Raw genomic sequence first — 23,470 nt, 5'->3', positions numbered from 1 at the left:
TTGTATGAGATCTTGTTTCTTGGCAATTTCTCGCACGGAATAGCCTTAATTTCTCAAAACAAGAATAGACTGACGAGTTTCAGAACAAAGTTCTTTGTTTCTGGCCATTTTGAGCCTGTAATCGAATCTACAAATGCTGATGCTCCAGATACTCAAGTAGTCTAAAGAAGGCCAGCTTTATTGCTTCTTTAATCAGTACAACCGTTTTCAGCTGTGCTAACATAATTGCAAAAGGGTTTTCTAATGATCAATTAGCCTTTTAAAATGATAAACTTGGATTAGCTAACACAACGTGCCATTGGAACACAGGAGTACGCCTATGTAGATATTCCATAAAGTATCTGCCGTTTCCAGCTACAATAGTCATTTACAACATGAACAATGTGTACACTGTATTTCTGATCAATCTGATGGTATTTTAATGGCCGAAAAATGTGCTTTTCTTTCAAAAACAAGTACGTTTCTAATGACTAAACTTTTGAACGGTAGTGTATGCTTTTGCGCTATTGCAGTCTGCCACCGTCTCCATTTCTTCTTCTGGTCACTGACGATGGCAACAGTGGGATGCATGATGCTGAGGATGCAAACACTAGTATTTATTTTACATCTGTACACCGTGAGTCGCTTTACCACACTCCATCACTGATGTGGAGTACAGCTCAACCAGTATGTTGTTTTGCGCAGAGCGGGGCAGCTCCCGCCTTTGTTTGTTCACTGTTTCGAGTAGACTAGTCTTCTTTGCAATCAACTTGTCTGCCAGGGAAATTGATGTGAAGAAGTTGACCATGGTCACCTTTCTGCCTTTGCCTATGTAAGGCTCCACGAGTCTCAAAACCACAGTCTCAGACAGTAGCTCACCCACTGGCCTGATTTAATCTTTCCCCAGATATGGAAAGCCATTGAGCAAGTACTTGGGTTCGACATTGGTCAGGTACTATTATATTTTTATTGACATTTTATTATGTTACTAGTTTTTGCTTAGTAGCCAGAGCAATGCTGCCGTACGAGTGGTCATGTGCTGAATGCATAGACAGCACTGATATTCTTGGTAAAAGTGAAATTTGGAAATAGAGCTGCACCTCTTGAATTATGAGAGTTTTTCGACAAAGTGTCATACAAATTTCAGAATATCCTCTTTCAGATACTATATATAAATCAACATGTTTTACCTACATGTGACTCTGTAGGAGGATTTGATAAAGCGATGCTCCTTTCCCTGCATCTGTAAATTACAAGATGCACCCATCTCTTCCTGTACAATGACAACTGATAGGCCTAATATTGTCATTCATCAAATTATTGTCAATTTAATCTCGTCTATAGGCTAACTCTTATTGTTTGTGAAATGAGTTTCGGTATAGTTTAGGTGTAGTTTCGATAGGCCGGCTGTGGAGGCATTGTTTATTTCCTGCTCATCAACTTGGATAGAGTCAAGGATATGTTTTGCATTATTCTAAAGGTCTACTGCAACACGTAGCATGTTTTTGTTTCCCTTACAATACATTTGATGAATAATAAATAATAAACAATACAGTCCTGTAACAGCTTATTTTTACAAAGTAAAACATAGGAGAAAATAGTATCAACCTGCAAGGTGCGCGGTCAAATTATACGCTGATGAATAGGCATAGCACAAACTCATCATTACACTATTGTTGTTATAATTAAAAATCAACCTTTTAACCCACATCATTCAGTTAGGCCTAATTTAAATTCAATTGTGAAGTAACTTGCACAATTATCGGCCATTCCATCCATTTGTCATTCATTCAGTGGACTGGCATCGTTTGCTTCGCTAGATAGATTCATTGATATGCTTTGTATTATTCTAAAGGCCTACTGCCACATGTAGCGTGTTTTCATTGCCCTTACAATACGTTTGATTAGTAATTGAGTTATAGTAAATAAAACAGTCCCATAACAGCTTATTTTTACAAAGTAAAATGTAAAACATAATGGTATCAACCCACAAGGCGCACGGTCAAATGAATTTCTGCTGATAAATAGGCACAACACAAACACTATTGTCTTTCTGCATTACATTAACCTCTTCACCCTCCGTATCATTCAGTTAGGCCTAATTTCAATTCAATTGTGAAGTAAGGTGCACAGTTATTGCCCATTCATCCATTTGTCATTCATTCAGTGAGGAGAGAGAGACGCGTTAGCGACTGACTGGGCACCAACATCCTACAGCACATTGTCTTGGTGGGTGTCTGGGTACTAACATCCTACAGCACATTGTCTTGGTGGGTGTCTGGGTACTAACATCCTACAGCACATTGTCTTGGTGGGTGTCTGGGTACTAACATCCTACAGCACATTGTCTTGGTGGGTGTCTGGGTACCAACATCCTACAGCACATTGTCTTGGTGGGTGTCTGGGTACTAACATCCTACAGCACATTGTCTTGGTGGGTGTCTGGGTACCAACATCCTACAGCACATTGTCTTGGTGGGTGTCTGGGTACTAACATCCTACAGCACATTGTCTTGGTGGGTGTCTGGGTACCAACATCCTACAGCACATTGTCTTGGTGGGTGTCTGGGTACTAACATCCTACAGCACATTGTCTTGGTGGGTGTCTGGGTACTAACATCCTACAGCACATTGTCTTGGCGGATTAAGTTGGGAATAGGTGTGTAAAAAAAAAAAATTGTAAAAAGACTTAAATACTTTTCTGTTTTTGTGATTTCAATTTTTTTTACAAATGGAACAGTGTAAAATAGAACATTTAGGTAAAGTCAGGGAAGTTTTTTGGCTGACTTTTTTTATTTACAATACCAAACGTAAGTGGCGGTTCTAGTGTTCTAGTGTTAAAACAAGTTCTACCATTTCAGAAGCATCAATAAGAGGGTTTAGAAATTATGACATTGTTTAACACTTGGTGTCAAAATTGACCACTTTTGGCACTTTTAGTGTAATGGCATTTCTTGCATTTTCCATTGTCCTGGATCTGACAGGCTGACATGTTTCTTCCGCACTAGCTCTCCATTGTCAGCGTCCACATTTCTAGCTTTGACCTTTATTTTAATAGTTGGCCTCGTTGTTTATTGAGCTCTTAAAGCTGAGCCATGAGTGAAACTGGGCGACTTTTGTGGTGCATCTCCTTCATGCAATGCATTCTCCAGATGTTATGTGCATTGTGCATGGCACTTTACATGCTTTGAAGCACATTGAATGGTTCACTTGTAGGCCCTTGTGGCAGACTACTCAATTTACAGCTCTGTCTGTCACGCTTTTACCAACATCCCGACAGGATTTTTGTTTAGACGTTTTCTCATTTATCAGTCTTCATTGATACATTTTGCTGTAAATTCGGATTCTTCACCCTTCAGAGGAAAGTGTTGAGAAAACAGAAGCAAAATAGAGCATTCTCCTTCTCAAATCGTTACTCCCAATGCAGAAGTCAGAGTACGCCCTTCCTAAAAAAAAAGGATAAACGGGATCCTTGGGACTTCCCAACTATGACCTTTACTCTATTCAGATAATGATTTATGGGTGACCGTTTTTGCTTTTCTCTCTTCCTTTTCGCACGGCCTGTGTAGCTCTGGTTCATATCCTTGCACTGGAAGAGGGAATTCATTTAACCGTCTTAAGACCTATGCTTTGAATCCTTTGCAGTTGACCCCACATTCCTCAAACTCTTCCTGCTCTCTTGGTGACCCAGGGTCAGTGACATCTTAGACCTGTAACTGAGGAGAAATGTGTCAAATTTCCTGTTTTATGTTCTTCTCAGAGGAGTGGTGTGAATAGGTGGACAACATGTGAGGATGGATGTGTTCTTTGCTACATACCCCAAACCTCATACATCATCTGGATATCTTACATCCTCCAGTAAGAGTTAATACCAGCGCCACACCCAAAGACAAATGACTACACTCCAGAACCCCCAGCTGCTTTTCATTGTTTTGATCCCTTCATTGGGCTCGGTTTGCATAATGAAGCTGATATAAAACTTCCTTCAAAGGGCACTGTGCTTTCCACAGCAATCCTTCTCCATGACTATTCGGAATGAACAATCATACTCATATCATTTATTCTCAGATACGCTGGTTAATTCGCTACAGCAGTTTTAGACAAACAACAGCAGCAGTGCCAACTATGTTTATTTCCCGTCTGTCCCGTTCACTCATCTTGGTGACAAGCATTGAGCCAGTTTCCTCTGCCCCTTCATGAAAGTTCCCATTATCTTGGACAAGCTAAACAGTGCTGGGCAGATCCCGTGCCACTGGGCCTCAATGGGCAAGCCTGTGTTGCTGCTACATCAACATTTTTTTTCTCCCTTTGACCTCTCTGGGTCTCAGTGCCATTCCGTACCCTCTGTGGCTACAGCTCAGGGCCAATCACAAACTGGAACAAGGCATGGCCTGTGTCTATTTGAGACATCCCTGGCTGGATCGGTCCAGGGGGTCGGTCTCTGACTGTCCATCTGTCCCTGGCTGGCTCACAGAAAGAGCCGTTCAGATCACACCCGTACTTTTCAGACTACTCATCTCAGGCTGGCATTTACATTGACATTTTAGTCATTTAGCAGACGCTCTTATGAAGAGTGAGTTACAGTTATGTGGTTATCTTAAGATGAACGCACTATCACAGTCATAGTAAGTAAATCTTTCCTCAATAAAGTATCTATCAGCAAAGTCAGAGCTAGTAAGGGGGAAAAGAGTCAGGTGTGAGTGTTACTGGCAGACAGTGAAATTCTCTCCATGTTTTTCTGTGCTGAAGTGCGCATTTCTGAAAAGCTTCTCGGATGCAGCCTCCTGCTGTACATACACTGCGAGCACATTCTGTGGCTATATTTTGACATGCCTATTTGAGTGACCTCACGCTGCTGTTTACTAGTCAAGTGTATTTTGGAGCCGAGGTATTCTGCATGCTTAGTTTGCTGCTGCAGCGAAGCTCCCATTTTTAAGACATATTTCTATTGAAATCTCTGTGTGAATCCTGTTGTGCTGCACTTGCTATAAAATGACGGGGAGCTTTGACCTCGGGTTCGCCTGTGCTTAATAGCGTCTCGTTTACATACTGAGTTTGTTCTGGTGTGACTGCCAAAACATCCCAAGTAGGATCTCAGCTTCGTCAAGGCTTTTACAGGTACTATCGAACAAGGATACCATATTGTGAATGGGAAGGAGAGCTGTGTCCTGCTCAGACTGAGCTGTGTTGATATCTTACTTATCGGCTCAGAGTTGTTATTTAGCGGAGTGTATTTTGGTGGATGAGGTCAGATATAACACGTCCTATTACCTTTCGAGGTTAGAGTTCCTCAGAAGTCAGAAAGACTTGCCTGGCTGTTACTCCACCATTAGTCATTCTCAGTGCAACACTATGTTGCAGCATCGGTAATGTCCGGCTTGCTGACTAATGGGGTGGATTTCCTGACTGAATGTAGCCGTTGACAACTGCCTTTGTCTGGGTTGTTGGCAAGCTCGCCTGGGCTCGGCCTCTGGTTGTTTGAACCCAAATTTGACATGAAAGCTACTGCTGGTGGATAAAAAGGGACTTTTACAAGGCATCTATCAATAAAGCACTGGTGAGGTAGTAACCCAAATGATTAGACAACACATTTAAGATTCCTACCAGCTACATTATGTTTGCTGTAGTGGGGCTGTAGTGGACTAAGAAATGATCAGGGTCCACACACACCAACACAGTTGTGAAGAAGGTACGACAATGCCTCAGGAGGCTGAAAAGATTCGGCATGGGCCCTCAGGTCCTCAAAAAAGTTATACGGTTGCTCTTTTGAGAGCGTTTTGACTGACTGCATCAGCGCTGGGTATGACAACTGCTTGGCCTCTGACCGCAAGACGCTACAGAGAATAGAGTGTACGGCCCAGTACACTCTATCGGTACAGATGCACAAATTCTGAAACCAACAGGAACCCTGAACAGCTTCCTCCCCCAAGCTATAAGACTGCTAAATATTTTGTCTGGGTAGCTATTGGTTAACTATCTGCATTGACCCTTTTTTTACTCATAACATACGCTGCTGCTACTGTCTTATCGACCCTGTTGCCTCGTCACTTTATCCCTACCTACACTACATGTGTGTACCCCATGTACAGGGCATTTGGAAAGTTTTCAGAACAGTTTACTTTTTCCAGATTTTGTTACATTACAGCCTTATTCTAAAAAGGTTTTAAAAAATTAATTATCCTCATCAATCTACACACAACGCCCCATATTGAAAAAGCAAAATGGGTTTTTAGAACATTTTGCACATTTATTACAAATTAAAAACAGAAATACCTTATTTAATAAGTAGTCAGAGCCTTTGCTATGAGACTTGAAATTGAGCTCAGGTGCATCCTGTTTTCATTGAACATCCTTGAGATGTTTCTACAACTTGATTGGAGTCCACCTGTGGTAAATTAAATTGATTGAACTTGGCACACACCTGTCTATATAAGGTGCCATAGATGACAGTGTATGTCAGAGCAAAAACCAAGCCATGAGGTCGAAGGAATTGTATGTAGAGCTCCGAGACAGTATTGTGTTGAGTCCCAGATCTGGGGAAGGGTACCAAAAAATGTATGCATCATTGAAGGTCGCCAAGAACACAGTGGCCTCCATAATTCTTAAATGGAAGAAGTTTGGAACCACCAAGACTCTTCCTAGAGCTGGCCACCCGGCCAAACTGAGCAATAGGGAGAGCAGGGCCTTGGTCAGGGAGGTGACCAAGAACCCGATGGTCACTCTGACAGAGCTCTAGAGTTCCTCTGTGGAGATGGTTGTTCCAGAACTACAACCATCTCTGCAGCACTCCACCAATCAGGCCTTTATGGTAGAGTGGCCAGACAGAAGCCACTCCTCAGTAAAAAGGCACATGACAGCCCGCTTGGTGTTTGCCAGAAGGCACCTAAAGACTCAGACCATGAGAAACAAGTTTCTCTGGTCTCATGAAACCAAGATTGAACTCTTTGCCAAGCATCACGTCTGGGGGAAACCTGGCACCATCCCTACAGTGAAGCATGGTGGTCTGCAGCATTATGCTGCGGGTATGTTTTTCAGCGGCAGGGACTGAAAGACTAGTCAGGATCGAAGGAGAGATGAATGGAGCAAAGTACAGTGAGATCCTTGATGAATACCTGTTCCTTACCGCTCAGGACCTCAGACTGGGGCGAAGGTCCACCTTCCAACAGGACAACAACCCTAAGAACACGGCCAAAACAACACAGGAGTGGCTTCGAGACAAGTCTCTGAATGTCCTTGAGTGGCCCAGCCAGAGCCCAGACTTGAACCCGATCGATCAAACATCTCCTGAGAGACCTGAAAATAGCTGTACAGCGACGCTCCCCATCCAACCAGACAGAGCTTTAGAGGATCTGCAGAGAAGAATGGGAGGAACTCCCCAAATACAGGTGTGCCAAGCTTGTAGCGTCATACCCAAGAAGACTTGAGGCTGTAATCTCTGCCAAAGATGCTTCAACAAAGTACTGAGTAAAGGGTCTGAATACTTATGTAAATGTGATGTTTATTTATTTTTTATGTTTTATGAGTGAGCAAAATGTTCTAAAAAACTGTTTTTGCTTTGTCATTATGGGGTATTATGTGTAGATTGATGAGCGACAAAGACTGTTTCATCCATTTTAGAATAAGGCTGTAAATAACTAAATGTGGAAAAAGTCAAGTGGTCTGAATATTTTCCGAAAGCATTGCTCATTGTGTATTTATTCCTTGTGTTATTATTTTTTCTGTTATTTATATTTTTGTCTCTGCATTGTTGGGAAGGGCCCATAAGCTTTTCACTGTTTGCAAACACATGTGGTTTACAAAGCATGTGACAGATCAAATGTGATTTGATTTGTTAACTTCATCATGATCGAAATGGTAGCTCCTCTTGGGAGGAAGAAAATTACTCAGAAATGAAAGCCTCATACCAATCTGAGGGATAGGTTGGGCCATGTTGTTCCAGTACCACTGAAGGGATGTCTGGTCCTGCTCTTTTCTGAAGGACTAAAACGATCTGGCTGAAGGGGAAGAGAGTTTGGAAGATGAGCTTCGGGGTTTAAGTAGTGAACCTTTATTTAGCAGAGGCTTGAGGGGGCCGTTTCTTTGTGTAGCCTTAGATAACTAGTCAATCTTTCTTGAGAGAATATATTATTTCAGTGTTTGATAGGATTAATGTCTAACACTTGCCATATTGGGTTGCAATTCAACTTTAATGATCCCTACTTAACCTCTCTCTCATTATCTGGAGAGTGTTAGATGGAATGTATTTCTGTTTCAATAGCCTGCCAGCTAGCTGATGACAGTTTTTGATAAGCCTGTGTTTGATGATTTGGCTCAATGTTTTATCTATTCTAGAGGACTGATAGTTCCAGGTGTGGGTGGATCCCTCATACAGGCTTCAGTATTCAGATCCTCTTGATCATGAAGTGACATTTTAACTGGCTATAAAACAGGTTTATAATAATATAAGTTTTGAGAAGTACCTCAGCATAATATCATATTTTATGGAGTGTTAATGACATCACGCTGTGGTGAAAATGAACAGTACAAAGTGGAACCTTCGGGCTTTAGGCTTCTCACTGGAAGAGACGGAGCCCATGTGAGCCAGTGAGAAGACGGGCTGTTTGTGATCATGGGACTACCAGTGTCAACAGCCAAGCTACAGAAGGAACATGAATGGACATTACTGCAGGAGACTCTCATCCATGCTCTGACCTCAAGATGATTTAGTCCCTACCTAACATCCATAGGCTAGTCGTTAGCATCAATTACTTATCCGAGACAGAGGAGCTCACTGCGTATTGCCTGACTTTTCCTACCATTGACCTCGCTGTGTACTCTGTTAGAGCAAGAAACCGTCTTATTGTTGTTTCAGGAAATCGTTTGTACCCCACATCACAAGACCTTATGATGTTCATTTGCAGTAGCAACACGTAAAGAGTACGAAAAATCCTTTGGCAATACGCTTATCTATTCCCTTAGCCAGGACCCCTATCCAATGTGAAGTAGTAGCCTAGCTAATGCCCCCAGTAGGCTTAGCAGGGAAATTACACTTGTTCCAGACAGAGTTGTTCACATGACCTAGTCTCTCTCAGAGCACGGAACAGTCAGTTCCTGGAATGAGTTTGTTTTCTAGCCGGGATTTCACCCCTCTCTGTTCCCCAATCTGAGATGAAATCAACGTGTATTATATGCACAGGATACACGTGGTGTACACAGTACAGTGAAATGCATACATGCAAGCTATCATCTCAACAGTGTGGCAACACAAAACAAAATGTTCAATGAAAGACAATAAGTAGAAGATCATTGTTTTGTTCATTTCTATCCATTACAATAGCAACCAGAGTAATAACAGAGATAGAACAAGGAGCCAGATGTTTCACCGAATGTATAGATCTGAAGCATCCGGTTGGAATTTCCACTCCCCACCAAATATGGTGAGGAGAGGAAGCCTAGTGGCAGGCAGTGGGAGAAGATGGAACTGGGTCAACATTCAGCTGATTTTCTCATTTAAAAAAAGTAAGAGCTCAATGTAATTTTCTGTTTCCAAAACGAGAATCTGTTACAAACAGAGTGCAAGTTTTGTAGATGTGGCCCTTTGACAAAGTATTTAAAAAATGGCTTTCTTTACAAGGATTGCAAGGGCGAATGGAGTAATTGGACACACTGAGTTCACAGAGAAGGTGTTCCCCAACGTAAATATGCACATACATGCAAGAATGCACCAATAGGATCTTGCTAGCTCCTGCTTGTCTCTGCCCACCTTCTTGCTTGTTCTGTCCACTATGCTTCATTTGCTCCAATTGAAAATGACGCAGATGAACTATCTTGAGTTAGTTATAAATATCGTTGGTAATAATATAGTAAATGCACCTACTTCTAGGAAATATCCTGTGACAATATGTAACCTTGTCTTTGAGCCACAGAGTCTGATTTCTGTCCAGTGTTAATTAGTAGCCTTACTCAGTGGTTCCCAAACCTTTTCACTCAGCCCCCCCCCCCTAGTTCTATGGGCACAAAGCACTGTTCATGACACAAACTGTTCACACCCCTCTTGTTGGTGGAGAGAATTTTTCAGGTTTAAAACTTATTTTCTTGCAATTCTATACATTTTACCATGCCTAATGTGTTTTCATGTGATATTTGAGTGACTAAAAAGTTACAACAAAATCTATGGGCAAAAAAACCTAACCTAGTTGATCTGGACATTTCTGGACATTTCAGACATGTTAAAAATAGCTCTCTAAGGTATGCAACGACTAACATGACAAGAGGAAATGATGATGCACTACCCAGTTTCTACTATTACAACTTTGAAGAGTAAGTTTTAAAGCCAGACTGAGTTCCTTGAAAAAAAGACTACTGCCCTAGCTAATGCTTTTAGTAGGCCTACCAGGGATGTCAAACCATAACACTCCTGTCCAGTGTGAAGTTGTAGGTAATATAAGTGAAGGCCCTCAGAGAGTTGTCCCCAGTGTGACTAATGGCAGACAAGGGAAGCTCATTGACAAGGCACAGCCATCCCTTCCTCAAGCTTCCGCCAGGCCGATAATCAAAAGCACCTTTGTGAGCTAGAAGAAAGGCTGGGCTTCTTGGCTAGGCTACCACACTGTGGCAATTAAACATGTTGGTAAACATGAACCTCCTCGCGCTCTCTCTCTCTCTCGACTTCTCTACCTGCGTAACTCCTCTTAGCGCCTACCACAACACAACTCCACACTGCCGCCTGGATTTGCAAAATCCTCATTGGTTTTGACTTTGTTTTTATGTGAAAAGCCCAGATGGACTGGTCTGTCCTCTCTGCCGTAAACTATATTCGACACCGCTTTAGTACAGTCATTAGTGCATCCCGGAAGCAACAGCCTCTTTGCCCTGCTGTCTGCCTCAACATTAGTTGAGTGGCTAGTGATGGGTCATTTGCCTTTTCAATCTCACTCCGGTTCTCCTGTATTGCAAGTTAAACAAAAGTTCAAATCATATTACTGGTTCACTGACGTTCACAATGTGAAGCGGATGGACGCACTGATTATGGTGCTCTAAAGATGCAGTCATGTCGGTGCTTATAGATGTACTGAATGTTGGTGCATTATGTGGATCTCCGTCTGATTTGCTCCCTAGCGTTTCCTTAAATAGTTGGCCTTGTATGACCCTTAAATAGATGTACTGAATGTCCTTCCCAGTGGGTGACCCAGGGAGTATCAATAACACACGCCTCTCAAACATCCCATTTGGTATGCGAATCCTCTTGTTCCATTTTCCTGTTATGTGGTGTGTGTGTGTGTGTGTGTGTGTGTGTGTGTGTCTGCGCCCGTGTGAGTGTATGCGCGAGCGCATGTGTTCTTGCGCGTGCACGTCTATTGCTTTCAGTGTTATTCCGAGCTCTAATATATTGTGTGTGTCACTGTGTTTATCTTAGAAAAAACAGAGTGAGGCTACTTATTCTTGACCTCGCACTTCCTCCCAACTCTTCCACATGAGTGACCTCACACGCAGGAAGTAGAGTTCACTGGGCTGCCGGGACACTCAGGATGTGTGTTGATTTCATAAATGAACCATTAAGCCATGTTCTCCTCAGATATTTCAGTTAAACGATTCATGTTTTCCTAAACCGACACGTCATTTGCATGCAAATAAGCTATTTGGTTCGTTTCATGTTGCTACTGTAAGCGTTTTCTTGCAAATTAATTTGGATTATTTATCTTCTCCCTCACTAATAACGTTATAAAGACTAGGAAATTTGTCTTGAAAAGAAAGTGTTCATTCCAGTTAGCCTAATTAAATAACAAGAAGACGATTGCGTGACAGATCGAACTATTTAACGGTGAGCTTGCTCTGTTAGCATCCCTCATAGCACAGTTTCCCAGCAGTGGGATCTACTGTTTATCCAGATAGAAGAGTGCCCCCTACTGGCCCTCCAAAACCACCTGCTGCAGCAGTCCTGATCATCTCTCATCAAAAGCTGGCCCGACCCTGCTTAGCTTGCAGTGGTAACCACCAGAGGGGCAGTGTGGTACGAAGAGTGCTGCTGACAGACTAAAGCATTTAGGGACAGTGTGGTACTAACAGTGTTGCTGACAGACTAAAGCATTTAGGGACAGTGTGGTACTAACAGTGTTGCTGACAGACTAAAGCATTTAGGGGCAGTGTGGTACTAACAGTGTTGCTGACAGACTAAAGCATTTAGGGACAGTGTGGTACTAACAGTGTTGCTGACAGACTAAAGCATTTAGGGGCAGTGTGGTACTAACAGTGTTGCTGACAGACTAAAGCATTTAGGGACAGTGTGGTACGAAGAGTGCTGCTGACAGACTAAAGCATTTAGGGACAGTGTGGTACTAACAGTGTTGCTGACAGACTAAAGCATTTAGGGACAGTGTGGTACTAACAGTGTTGCTGACAGACTAAAGCATTTAGGGGCAGTGTGGTACTAAGAGTGTTGCTGACAGACTAAAGCATTTAGGGACAGTGTGGTACTAACAGTGTTGCTGACAGACTAAAGCATTTAGGGGCAGTGTGGTACTAAGAGTGTTGCTGACAGACTAAATCAAATCAAATCAAATGTATTTATATAGCCCTTCGTACATCAGCTGATATCTCAAAGTGCTGTACAGAAACCCAGCCTAAAACCCCAAACAGCAAGCAATGCAGGTGTAGAAGCACGGTGGCTAGGAAAAACTCCCTAGAAAGGCCAAAACCTAGGAAGAAACCTAGAGAGGAACCAGGCTATGTGGGGTGGCCAGTCCTCTTCTGGCTGTGCCGGGTGGAGATTATAACAGAACATGGCCAAGATGTTCAAATGTTCATAAATGACCAGCATGGTCCAATAATAATAAGGCAGAACATTTGAAACTGGAGCAGCAGCACGGCCAGGTGGACTGGGGACAGCAAGGAGTCATCATGTCAGGTAGTCCTGAGGCATGGTCCTAGGGCTCAGGCCCTCCAAGAGAGAGAAAGAAAGAGAGAGAGAGAATTAGAAAGAGCACACTTAAATTCACACAGGGCACCGAATAGGACAGGAGAAGTACTCCAGATATAACAAACTGACCCTAGCCCCCCAACACAAACTACTGCAGCATAAATACTGGAGGCTGAGACAGGAGAGGTCAGGAGACACTGTGGCCCCATCCGAGGACACCCCCGGACAGGGCCAAAGCATTTAGGGGCAGTGTGGTACTAAGAGTGTTGCTGACAGACTAAAGCATTTAGCAAATTTAGCATTTCAGTCACTCTTTGAAAAGGGAGAATAGTAAAGGTTTCTTAAAATACATTGCAATGGCCATTTCGATGTGGACCTTAACCCATAAGAGTCTAAGCCCTGTCTAAGCCGGTGGAGGGGGGAATTGTTTTCCAATATGTAAAACATTTTGGAATTGTTTTCTGAAATTCCATTATGGAATTGTTTTAAGAAGGTCATACTAAGGATCATTTTGCTATCTTAATTTTAAGACCCCTTGAAGTATCACTACATGGAACAACAGAAAGTCCGCCACTGAAGCGTTATAAATCCTTGCCACTGCGTAAACCTGCGCATTGCATCATTATCACTCAAACAAGCAGGCAGATGGTTGGCTAAAATAAAAATAACAACGCTGTGGCAATACGCAGAGAAACATTACATTGATAAAGACTGTTCGGACTATCGCAGAAATCCATAGACCCTTCCCTCCCTCTCTCTTTGTCCGCCTCTGAATGCGCCACCTGGGGGCAGCAGTTGGAGCTGTTCGGTGCTGCTTCACGGTTGTTTAATGCAACGCATTCACACAGTTTGAGGGGTCCCCACTTAACATGGAAATGGGGTTGACCTCACGCATGCAGCGTAGCCAACTCTGGATCTAAATGGGACACCAGGAAAGTATCTGAATACACCCATTGTCTGGGGCACTTGATGAAGTTTGGGGTTGAAGGGTTTGATCCCATTTTAAAACCATTAGCAAGTATTGGCCTCGCTCCCCTTCCCTGAAGGAGACCACTGGAAAACACAGTCCAGAGGATGCCAGTGGTTTCTGCCCCAAACTGGGAGAATAACTCAGAGATCCATGAGATCTTTCGCAGAGGCGTTTCCATGAGCATTGTTCTCCTTTTAGAGACTGTGGTTGAGAATGATGTACCATGTGCAGATGTGACCACAGGACAGACATGGACACAGGGCATACTATAGCCTATCCTCAGTGCAGCTGTTGGTCTGGGTTTGACTGTGCTGGCTTTTCCAATAGACATGTGGGAACTCTCACAGACATGCTCAGTCAACTCATTGGACACTACACAGGCACATGGTATGAGGCAAGACCAAGTGGTACAACATGCTATCACAATTTTAGTTTGCTAGCTAAATAACACGTACAACCTAGTAATGGCCATAGTGTTACTGCATTCGAATGGTTACTAATGCTACTGATTAGGAGATACTGTCTCACTACTAGACAAACATATACAGCAATTGGGCTTCTGGATGCTAATTAGTGTATGCACATTGTCATTTTATTGTGGCTATATTGGTACACATATAAGAACACATTTTATTTTAAATTGCCCTTCAGCCTCACTTGAGACCTCCATGCCAATTATGGGCACAAGCTCTTTTTCAGGAAGTGTCTGTTATTTGTAAGGGGATATTAATAACTTGAATAACTGAGAAGCAATTCATGTGGAGACAGTTTATCTTCAGTGTGTGAGAAGAATATGGGAGAATATTTGTTTTGTGAAAGGGCCATTCCACAGTAACAATGCAATCAATGGTCATTGTTTTTTGTTTGGCATACATTTTAAAAAGGGAAAAATCTAATTCTCATTCTGTTACTGTGGAATTGCCCAAAAGCAATTTTCAGAACTAATGTTGATCCAAAATGAGTGTTCCAAGTGATATAACCTCAAAGATGACTGTCACGTTCGTTGGAAGCATACTCAGACCAACGTGCAGCGTGATCTGGGTTCCACATTTTTTTTATTTAAAGTAAGTAAACCACACAACAAAACAATAAAGAAAGAACGAAACAAACAATGAACCGTAACAAAGAGGTGTAACATACACTAACTCAAAACAATATCCATAAAACACAGGTGGGAAAAAATGCTACTTAAATATGATCCCCAATTAGAGACAACGACAGCCAGCAGCCTCTAATTGGGAATCATACCAAACACCATTATAGAAAAAATAAACTAGAACCCCACATAGAAAATAATAACTAGAAAACCCCCCCAGTCACACCCTGACCTACTCTACCAGAGAAAATAATGTCTCTCTATGGTCAGGACGTGACAATGCCGTATCATCATGTTGTTCTTTATCAGGTCAGTTTCAGATGTGGAATGCCAAGGGATTTTACAATAAATGATTTAAATCAAATCAATAACAATAAAACGACTTTCTGATGATGAACTGAAAATATGAATAATCTCATGATTGATGTACTATTATTGCACTATGGGAGCCAATATAGGATCCAAAGGTAATGAAGTTTCTATGAGGCTCAGTCATAATCCAGCTCTGTGGTTCATGCATAAGCTAGCTGGTGTTTGACACTTCCTGATTCACTGCCACATGGGTGATTTAACTAAGAATAGGCCTACTGAGTCTTACTCAAATCAACTGAGCTGACTTCACGCTTGTGTGAATTATAATACAGTACCTATTCTGAAATGGCAATTTAGAAATTGGGAATTAATCACAGCATGGCCACGGCCGAGAGACCAATGAGGCGGCGCCCAATTGGCCCAGCATCGTCCGGGTTAGGGGAGGGTTTGGCTGGCCGAGATATCCTTGTCCCATTGCGTTCTAGAAACTCCTGTGGTGGGCCGGGTGCACGCTGACACGGTCAGTGTTTCCCCCGACACATTGGTGTGGCTGGCTTCTGGGTTAAGCGAGCAGCGTGTCAAGAAGCATTGCAGCTTGGCAGGGTCGTGTTTCAGAGGACGCATGGCTCTCGACCTTCACCTCTCCCGAGTCCATAGGGGAGTTGCAGCGATGGGACAAGACCGTAGCTCCCAGTTTGTATATCACGAAAATTGGAGAGAAAAAGGGGAAATAAAAAGAGAAAGAAATCAGACATGAGGAAGTATAGTATCCAGAAACAAGAGGCTGAACGGACATGAGTTCCTTGGTTCTGAGATCTGTCAACGTAAAGAGGTATTTAATTGACTATGCCTATTGGCAACGTCCAACATCCTCACTTCTCCTCAGCTTCGAAAAGTGTCAATATAATTATATTTAAATGCACCTTGCCTAGGGGATAGGACCAATGTGAATCACAGACATAGGTTGGGTGCTTCAACAAAGTTGTATCTTTGCATGTGTGTTTCTCACACTACCTTGTCTTTGCTGATGCCATTGTGATTGACCCAGCAGCTAAACTGTGAACTCAACAGCCTTTCATTCTGTGGAGCCTAACTAAATCCATATGAAGTCCCTCTTCCCCCCTCCCTCCCTCCTCATATCTACTCAGTGTAAATCTTTTCAGAAGCTCTCTTATGCATGTCCAAGAACATCAGGAATCAAAATGATTTTTATTAGCAGCGATGGAAAAGCTTTGGCATTCAGCTCTGCCTGTTAGTTGCCAGTGTGCAGGGAAAGCAGCTGGAACTGGGTACTGCGGGCTGTGGGGAGAGATTATGTCAGTGTGTGTATGTGCGTGAGTGTGTAGCTGGGAAAATCTGTGCCTGTCAGGAGAGGGTCCCATCATTCACTCTCAGGACTGGGACAAGACTATTGGACTGTTAGCACATTGCTGGTTCTGCTGCAGTGGAGGATAGGAGCTCTCAGAATATGCAAGAGGAACACTGATTAGGGCTGTGAGGGAAGATGGCAAGAGTAGCAGGTGCATCATACAGGCATTTTCATGTAAAAAGCACCATGAGCTCTAACGTGAAGTTTATAGGAGCACATCAAAAACCCATGAGCACCTTCTCTTTACATTCACTGTAACCAGCCCTCTCACCCACTGAGTACCGTCGGGTGTTTCCAAATATGAACCAAACATACAGTTGAAGTCGGAAGTTTACATACACCTTAGACAAATACATTTAAACTCAGTTTTTCACAATTCCTGACATTTAATCTTAGTAAAAATTCCCTGTCTTAGGTCAGTTAGGATCACCACTTTATTTTAAGAATGTGAAATGTCAGAATAATAGTAGAGATACAGTGCCTTGCGAAAGTATTTGGCCCCCTTGAACTTTGCGACCTTTTGCCACATTTCAGGCTTCAAACATAAAGATATAAAACTGTATTGTTTTGTGAAGAATCAACAACAAGTGGAACACAATCATGAACTGGAACGACATTTATTGGATATTTCAAACTTTTTTAACAAATCAAAAACTGAAAAATTTGGCGTGCAAAATTATTCAGCCCCTTGTGTGAGGATCTCTGAATGATCCAATGTTGACCTAAATGACTAATGATGATAAATACAATCCACCTGTGTGTAATCAAGTCTCCGTATAAATGCACCTGCACTGTGATAGTCTCAGAGGTCCGTTAAAAGCGCAGAGAGCATCATGAAGAACAAGGAACACACCAGGCAGGTCCGAGATACTGTTGTGAAGAAGTTTAAAGCCGGATTTGGATACAAAAATATTTCCCAAGCTTTAAACATCCCAAGGAGCACTGTGCAAGCGATAATATTGAAATGGAAGGAGTATCAGACCACTGCAAATCTACCAAGACCTGGCCGTCCCTCTAAACTTTCAGCTCATACAAGGAGAAGACTGATCAGAGATGCAGCCAAGAGGCCCATGATCACTCTGGATGAACTGCAGAGATCTACAGCTGAGGTGGGAGACAGAGCTATCACAATGACCCCAAGCATACGTCCAAAGTTGTGGCAAAATGGCTTAAGGACAACAAAGTCAAGGTATTGGAGTGGCCATCAAAGCCCTAACCTCAATCCTATAGAACATTTGTTGGCAGAACTGAAAAAGCGTGTGCGAGCAAGGAGGCCTACAAACCTGACTCCGTTACACCAGCTCTGTCAGGAGGAATGGGACCAAATTCACCCAACGTATTGTGGGAAGCTTATGGATGGCTACCGGAAATGTTTGACCCAAGTTAAACAATTTAAAGGCAATGCTACCAAATACTAATTGAGTATATGTAAACTTCTGACCCACTGGGAATGTGATGAAAGCTGAAATAAATAACTCTTATTCTGACATTTCACATTCTTAAAATAAAGTGGTGGTCCTAACTGACCAAATACAGGGAATTTTTACTTGGATTAAATGTCAGGAATTGTGAAACACTGAGTTGAAATGTATTTGGCTAAGGTGTATGTAAAACCTCCGACTTCAACTGTACGTAGCGTAGCACGTGGCAAACAAACAATAAAGCTTGGAAGGTAGCAAGGCAATAGCAGGCAATAATTTAATCACAAAGGCAACTGCACAAAAGGTGCATAAACAATAAACATGTATTGGTTACCAGCTACACGTATCGAAGAAAAACAGATACATGACTAAATGGCTGCTTGGCTTGGCCAGAAGCACGTGACGGCCATTAGCGTTCAAAATCCCACACAAACAAAACAGAGGTGAGGAAGTCCTCTTTAGTCCTCTTCTATGCAATAAAAGCTGTTTGTACTCACATTCAATGATGAATACTGGTTGTTGGTGTGCTCAACTACTCAACTCTGTCTGGGTGAAGGTATAAGGTATAAATACCTGGACATATAAATATATTGAGTGCCCACCTGCCACAGGTGCACTCCGTCCTCACGTGACCATAGAGTTGAGTAGAGGGCACACCTGCCACGAATGCCCTCTGCCCAACTCCACGTCACCGATCAGGGAATTCTGTACAACCAATAATAGCAAAAGTGTGTTACTTCAACTGTTTATTGGTGTAAATCCTTGGAAAGTGTCTGTTTAATTTGAACAGTTTATTTTTATGTATCTCGTTTCACTTGCATGGAAACTTTTTTCCATTTGAGTTATTTTGGTAATTTATGTTTTTATGTTTTGTAATGTGATAGATGAGATCATAGGCTTGTTAAAAATTTTGGTCAGAGAGGAAAACTTTCTTCCAGATGATTTAACTTGTGTCCCATTTTGTGATAAAATAGGCCCAATACTATCTGCACTGTTAATGCACAGATGGCCTAATTACGCAGTGTGAGCCGCGCGTGTGTGTGTGTGTGTGCCTCGCCTGTGTGAGCACGCGGTTGAGTAAAAAGCTTAGACTGACTGCGTCTAGTGGAAGCCCTAGTGGAAGTGAAATGTGAGAATGTGACTGACCAGCCAGTGGAATGCAGTGAGCTTCCACAGCGACAGACATGTCTGTTCAGCAGCTGCTTTGTTTCCTGGCCACCATTACTAGCCTAACTGGCCTTACCCCACCAGTCAGAGACAGCACTCTGGACCTCTCAGCCTGATTAGTCTCCTACTATGCACATCTCGCTGCCCCCCCATCCTGTCCACACTGTCTGTGCTCCCTAGGTGGGCCCCTGGTCTGTCGCTCTCTGTTAACTTATAGTCAGACCCATGGGATGACTGGACTGGACTATACGAAGACAGGGACATACTCTAGGTATTGTAAAGGCATTGTATGCAAAGTGTTGAAAAGGATTTGATTTATTCTTTGATGGGTCATTTGAATGGATTATTCTCCATTAAACACAGGTAGGTATGCGTTCCACCTCTGACACGATCACAGCAATGTAAAAAGGCCTTGTAGTGATTTCATCATTGCAAGATATGCCCTGGGGATTGTCCAAAAGTGTCTGTTGCCATAAGCTCTGAGCGGGCCTCTCTGTTTTAAAGTGTTTGCCATCTGTAAGTCTCCAAATCCACTTTTATGTTACTTTTCTAGTGTATAATAGAGTGAATGATGACTGCAATTTCTTTAGTGCTTTATAGACCTCAGCATAAAACACAGGCTCAAAGTTCAAATGGTTCACATGAGGGCCCATATTATAGTTGCCTGTAACAGAGCTTATATTAGAGGCCTGGGCCCCACCATTATCAAAAACTGAACCAGCAGATATGAAATGCTTGTTAAAAACCCCAACAATATCGGCTTTGGGACGCTTGTTTGGGATGCTCTGGATCGAGTGGGACAACATTCCACAGGCCACAATCAACAGCCTGATCAACTATGTGAAGGAGATGTGTCGCGCCGCATGAGGCAAATGGTACTGACTGGTTTTCTGATCCACGCCCCTACCTTTTTTTTAAGGTATCTGTGACCAACAGATGCATATCTGTATTCCCAGTTGTGTGAAATCCATAGATTAGGGCCTAAGGAATTTATTTAAATTTACTGATTTCCTTATATGAACTGTAACTCAGTAAAATCAGAGAAATTGTTGCGTTTTGGGTTTATATTTATGTACGGTGGATGTAACGTTTATCTTTTTAAATTCTGTTTTCCTGTTGGAACTTGGAGCCCATGAAGACTGACCCGGCTCCAGCATTCTCTGAATATAATTGCAGCGTTAACAACTTGAGGCATCTCCCTCGCTGGACCACACTGCACCAAACACCACAGGAAGGGCCCTTACTCGCTGACAAAAAGATCCCCATCGCTAAGGCCCGCTCGCAGGCCTCTCCAGTGAAGAGAGAAAGGATGGGAGGCCCCACTTCCTCTCACTGTGGGTCTGATGGAGGTCAAACAAATGTAGGCCTGATTGCTGTGCCACTGAGGGGATGGCTCTCATTGGATTTACTGTATAGAATCATTGCAACTTCATTAGTCTCCCTTCCTGATTGTTTAATCTTAAACCCCTGAATGTTTTATGTCAAATATGAAGCACATTTGTTTCCTTTTACTAGGCCACCACTGGTGTTCATCCTTAGTGTGTAGGCTGTATGAATGTACAGATGGAGTAATTATCACAGGTTTTTGGTAAAGACTAGCTCAGTCTGCTAAATGAAGTCAGATGTAGTGTAAAAAGCTTTCAGAGTCGTTATTAATACATCCAAGTGTGCAGTGTTTAAGCATTGTCATCTGTTGAATACTTCACAAAAGGGTGCAAAAGGTCAGAAAATTGAAAGAAAATGTCTTGAGGGGATTTGTTCCTTTTCTTTGTCGGCACACCTGATATTCTTTGAGTGTCGTGTAAGATCTCTTCTCCTTTGATAATCCTCGAGATCGAACATCAAAGATGGTATTCTCTCTCAAAGAAGTGAGTTTCTGTCTATATCCCCGAGCTCGTACATTGGCACCTTAATTGGACAGTTTTTAAGTTTTGTACCATTTTCCAAGGATGATGAAAATACTAGCCAGGAGATTCTGGACATTGCTAAGGAACCAGCGAACCCGTTTAAAAACGTTTTGGAGGAAACAACTCCGGGGAGGTCGTAAATGAGCTAAAACTTCCAAAAAGTGAACTGTCCCTTTAAGGTTTCACAGGAGAACAGGAAAACAAAAGCATTGGAGTGTGAAGTCTGGTTTCCTGGAATGAAGGAAACACTTGGATCAGGGGGAGATTAATTTTAAGGAAGAAAGAAAAATAGCAGTTGCCAGTTCATTGCCATTATATTCCACAGGCTTATGGTTTGGGAGCCACAACAAAAACGAAAACTAATGACATGTTGACTTTACGTTTGGTTTTAAATAGAAAAAAAGCAGCAGCAGGCATGGGAATACGTAACAGCTTTTAGAGAAAAAGCCCACAAGAAAGAGAGAGAAAGCGAGACAGAGGCTGAGCAGCAGAATGGAGAAAGATGCCACTCAGACTCTGAACTGCAGGGCCAAATGCAACATGAGCTCACGGATTGGACTGGAGGTTCTCGGTCCGCTCAATGTCAACCTGCACTCTTCCCACTTAGACACTCACTGACTCATTCTAACCTCAGGTCTGACATATTTGGCACATAAGTATGTAGTCGTGCTATCGCAACATCTCTGCTCGATAGATTACTTATCAAGTCTAGAATAGCATCTTGAGTGTTGAAATAAACCCATAAGACATTTGGTCCGGTTGATCAAAGACCCAAAATAGACTGCGGTTGGCTGTGCTAACTACTATGACATGCACAGTAAATGTAGTGTCTGTTCTGACTCTTATCTTCTAGGACTAAATTCACTCCTAAAAAGGGATACGATGGCCGTCACACATGCATTGCTTCTTGCACTGCTTCCCACTGCAATATTTCCATGTGTTTGTGGTTGCACAATATGGTAATAATTACCATCACACACACACACACACACACACGAGCAGTTGATGTTTACCTGGAGTTGTGTGTGTTTCAGGTGTATTACTGCTGTTTACTGGGGCCTCCCCAGTCCTTTCATGGCCCCTGAATGACATTCCCCACTCTCCTGAAATCTCTCTCATTCACAAAATACACAGCCTACCGTCACATTAGACTCCATTCTGGCTTCTACAAATAACTACTCACAAAAAAAAAAACGTATTCCGCTGTGTGCCTGTTCTTTACAGCAGCTGTCTCTGTATATGGTTTGTACTGTAAAATGCCCCCGTCCATGTTGTATTTTCATCAAAAGCGTCAGCTTGTAGTTCAGCCCGTTTTTCTCTCTTTTGTTTGACAGGCCATCCCATTACAACCAGGGGTCCCACTGCTTCGGTTCTGTTTGCCTCCACCACATCTAAGCCGGTAAGACATGACATCGCCTTGTATCCCTTTACACTCATACCAATATATACGGGTTGAAAATTGCAGATGTGTGCACTGATAAGTGCCTTTAATTGGAACACAGTGGCTGTACAGTAACACGCTATACATGACGTCAGAGCTCTGCCTCTGCGTGTCACAGCGCTGTGTGGGTTTTGACTGACAGCCGTTCTGAACTTGGGCACCTCGAGCAAAAATAATGTGCCTCCCGCTAATTTGATAACTTTTGCACATTTTTTGTTGTCTGAGGGAAATGCTATAAGTTAAGAGGACTGAGAAAGATGAGACGTTGAGGGTTATTATAAATCCCTCTTTGATGTCATACAAGCAAGCCGAACACCTGCGAGTCCAAGTGCATAGCATAAAACCGATGCCCTATACAGTGTCAACTTGTATCAATTTATGACCACTGTTTGATGTACAGTTACAAGATGACATCATACCCTGGGTTGTTCTGAACAGAATGAGCCTGTGTTTGTCTATTGTGAAGAACATTCGCTGCAGCACACACACCTGAATGCAGTTATGGCTCCTTTCTATAGCAACACAGGTGCCCTGCCCACCTGAGGATCTGTCGTTTTCAGCCATCTATTTCCTGTTTGAAGGGCCCAAAAATCCACTGGTCACTTAAATCACGCCAGATTGCTTTAATTTTACTCCTGCAACTCTTTCATGCTCTTGCTTGTGCCTGTTTTCTCCCATTAACGTTACGACCACAGAAATGTTTGTAAGGACCTGTCAAACACACACCGGTAATGGCTGAAATGGGCTCAGTGGAATACATCATCTTTCTGTTGAATCTATAAAGAACACTTAACTCTATAAGAACACATTTAACACATCATCGAAACTTCTCACAAGATAAGAAAATGAATTTATTTTGATGGGTGCAAATTTTTTGTGAAGTAATCATTTAATACAGTTGAAATATTTACGA

General features: G+C 42.5%; 1 protein-coding gene across 2 annotated transcripts in view; it reads left to right on the top strand.

Annotated features, from left to right (window-relative positions):
* Positions 1–23,470, top strand: part of LOC139407218 (tetraspanin 9a) — a 270,678-nt gene that overhangs the window by 7,989 nt on the left and 239,219 nt on the right. For both annotated transcript variants that reach the window (XM_071150801.1, XM_071150810.1), the window contains exon 2: positions 22,451–22,515. The gene's annotated coding sequence lies outside the window, so the exon portion shown is untranslated. The remainder of the gene's footprint in view (positions 1–22,450; positions 22,516–23,470) is intronic.

This window comes from Oncorhynchus clarkii, chromosome 1 (assembly GCF_045791955.1).
Source record: "Oncorhynchus clarkii lewisi isolate Uvic-CL-2024 chromosome 1, UVic_Ocla_1.0, whole genome shotgun sequence".
Lineage (NCBI taxonomy): Eukaryota > Metazoa > Chordata > Actinopteri > Salmoniformes > Salmonidae > Oncorhynchus > Oncorhynchus clarkii.
This window is presented reverse-complemented; position numbering and strand designations above follow the sequence as displayed.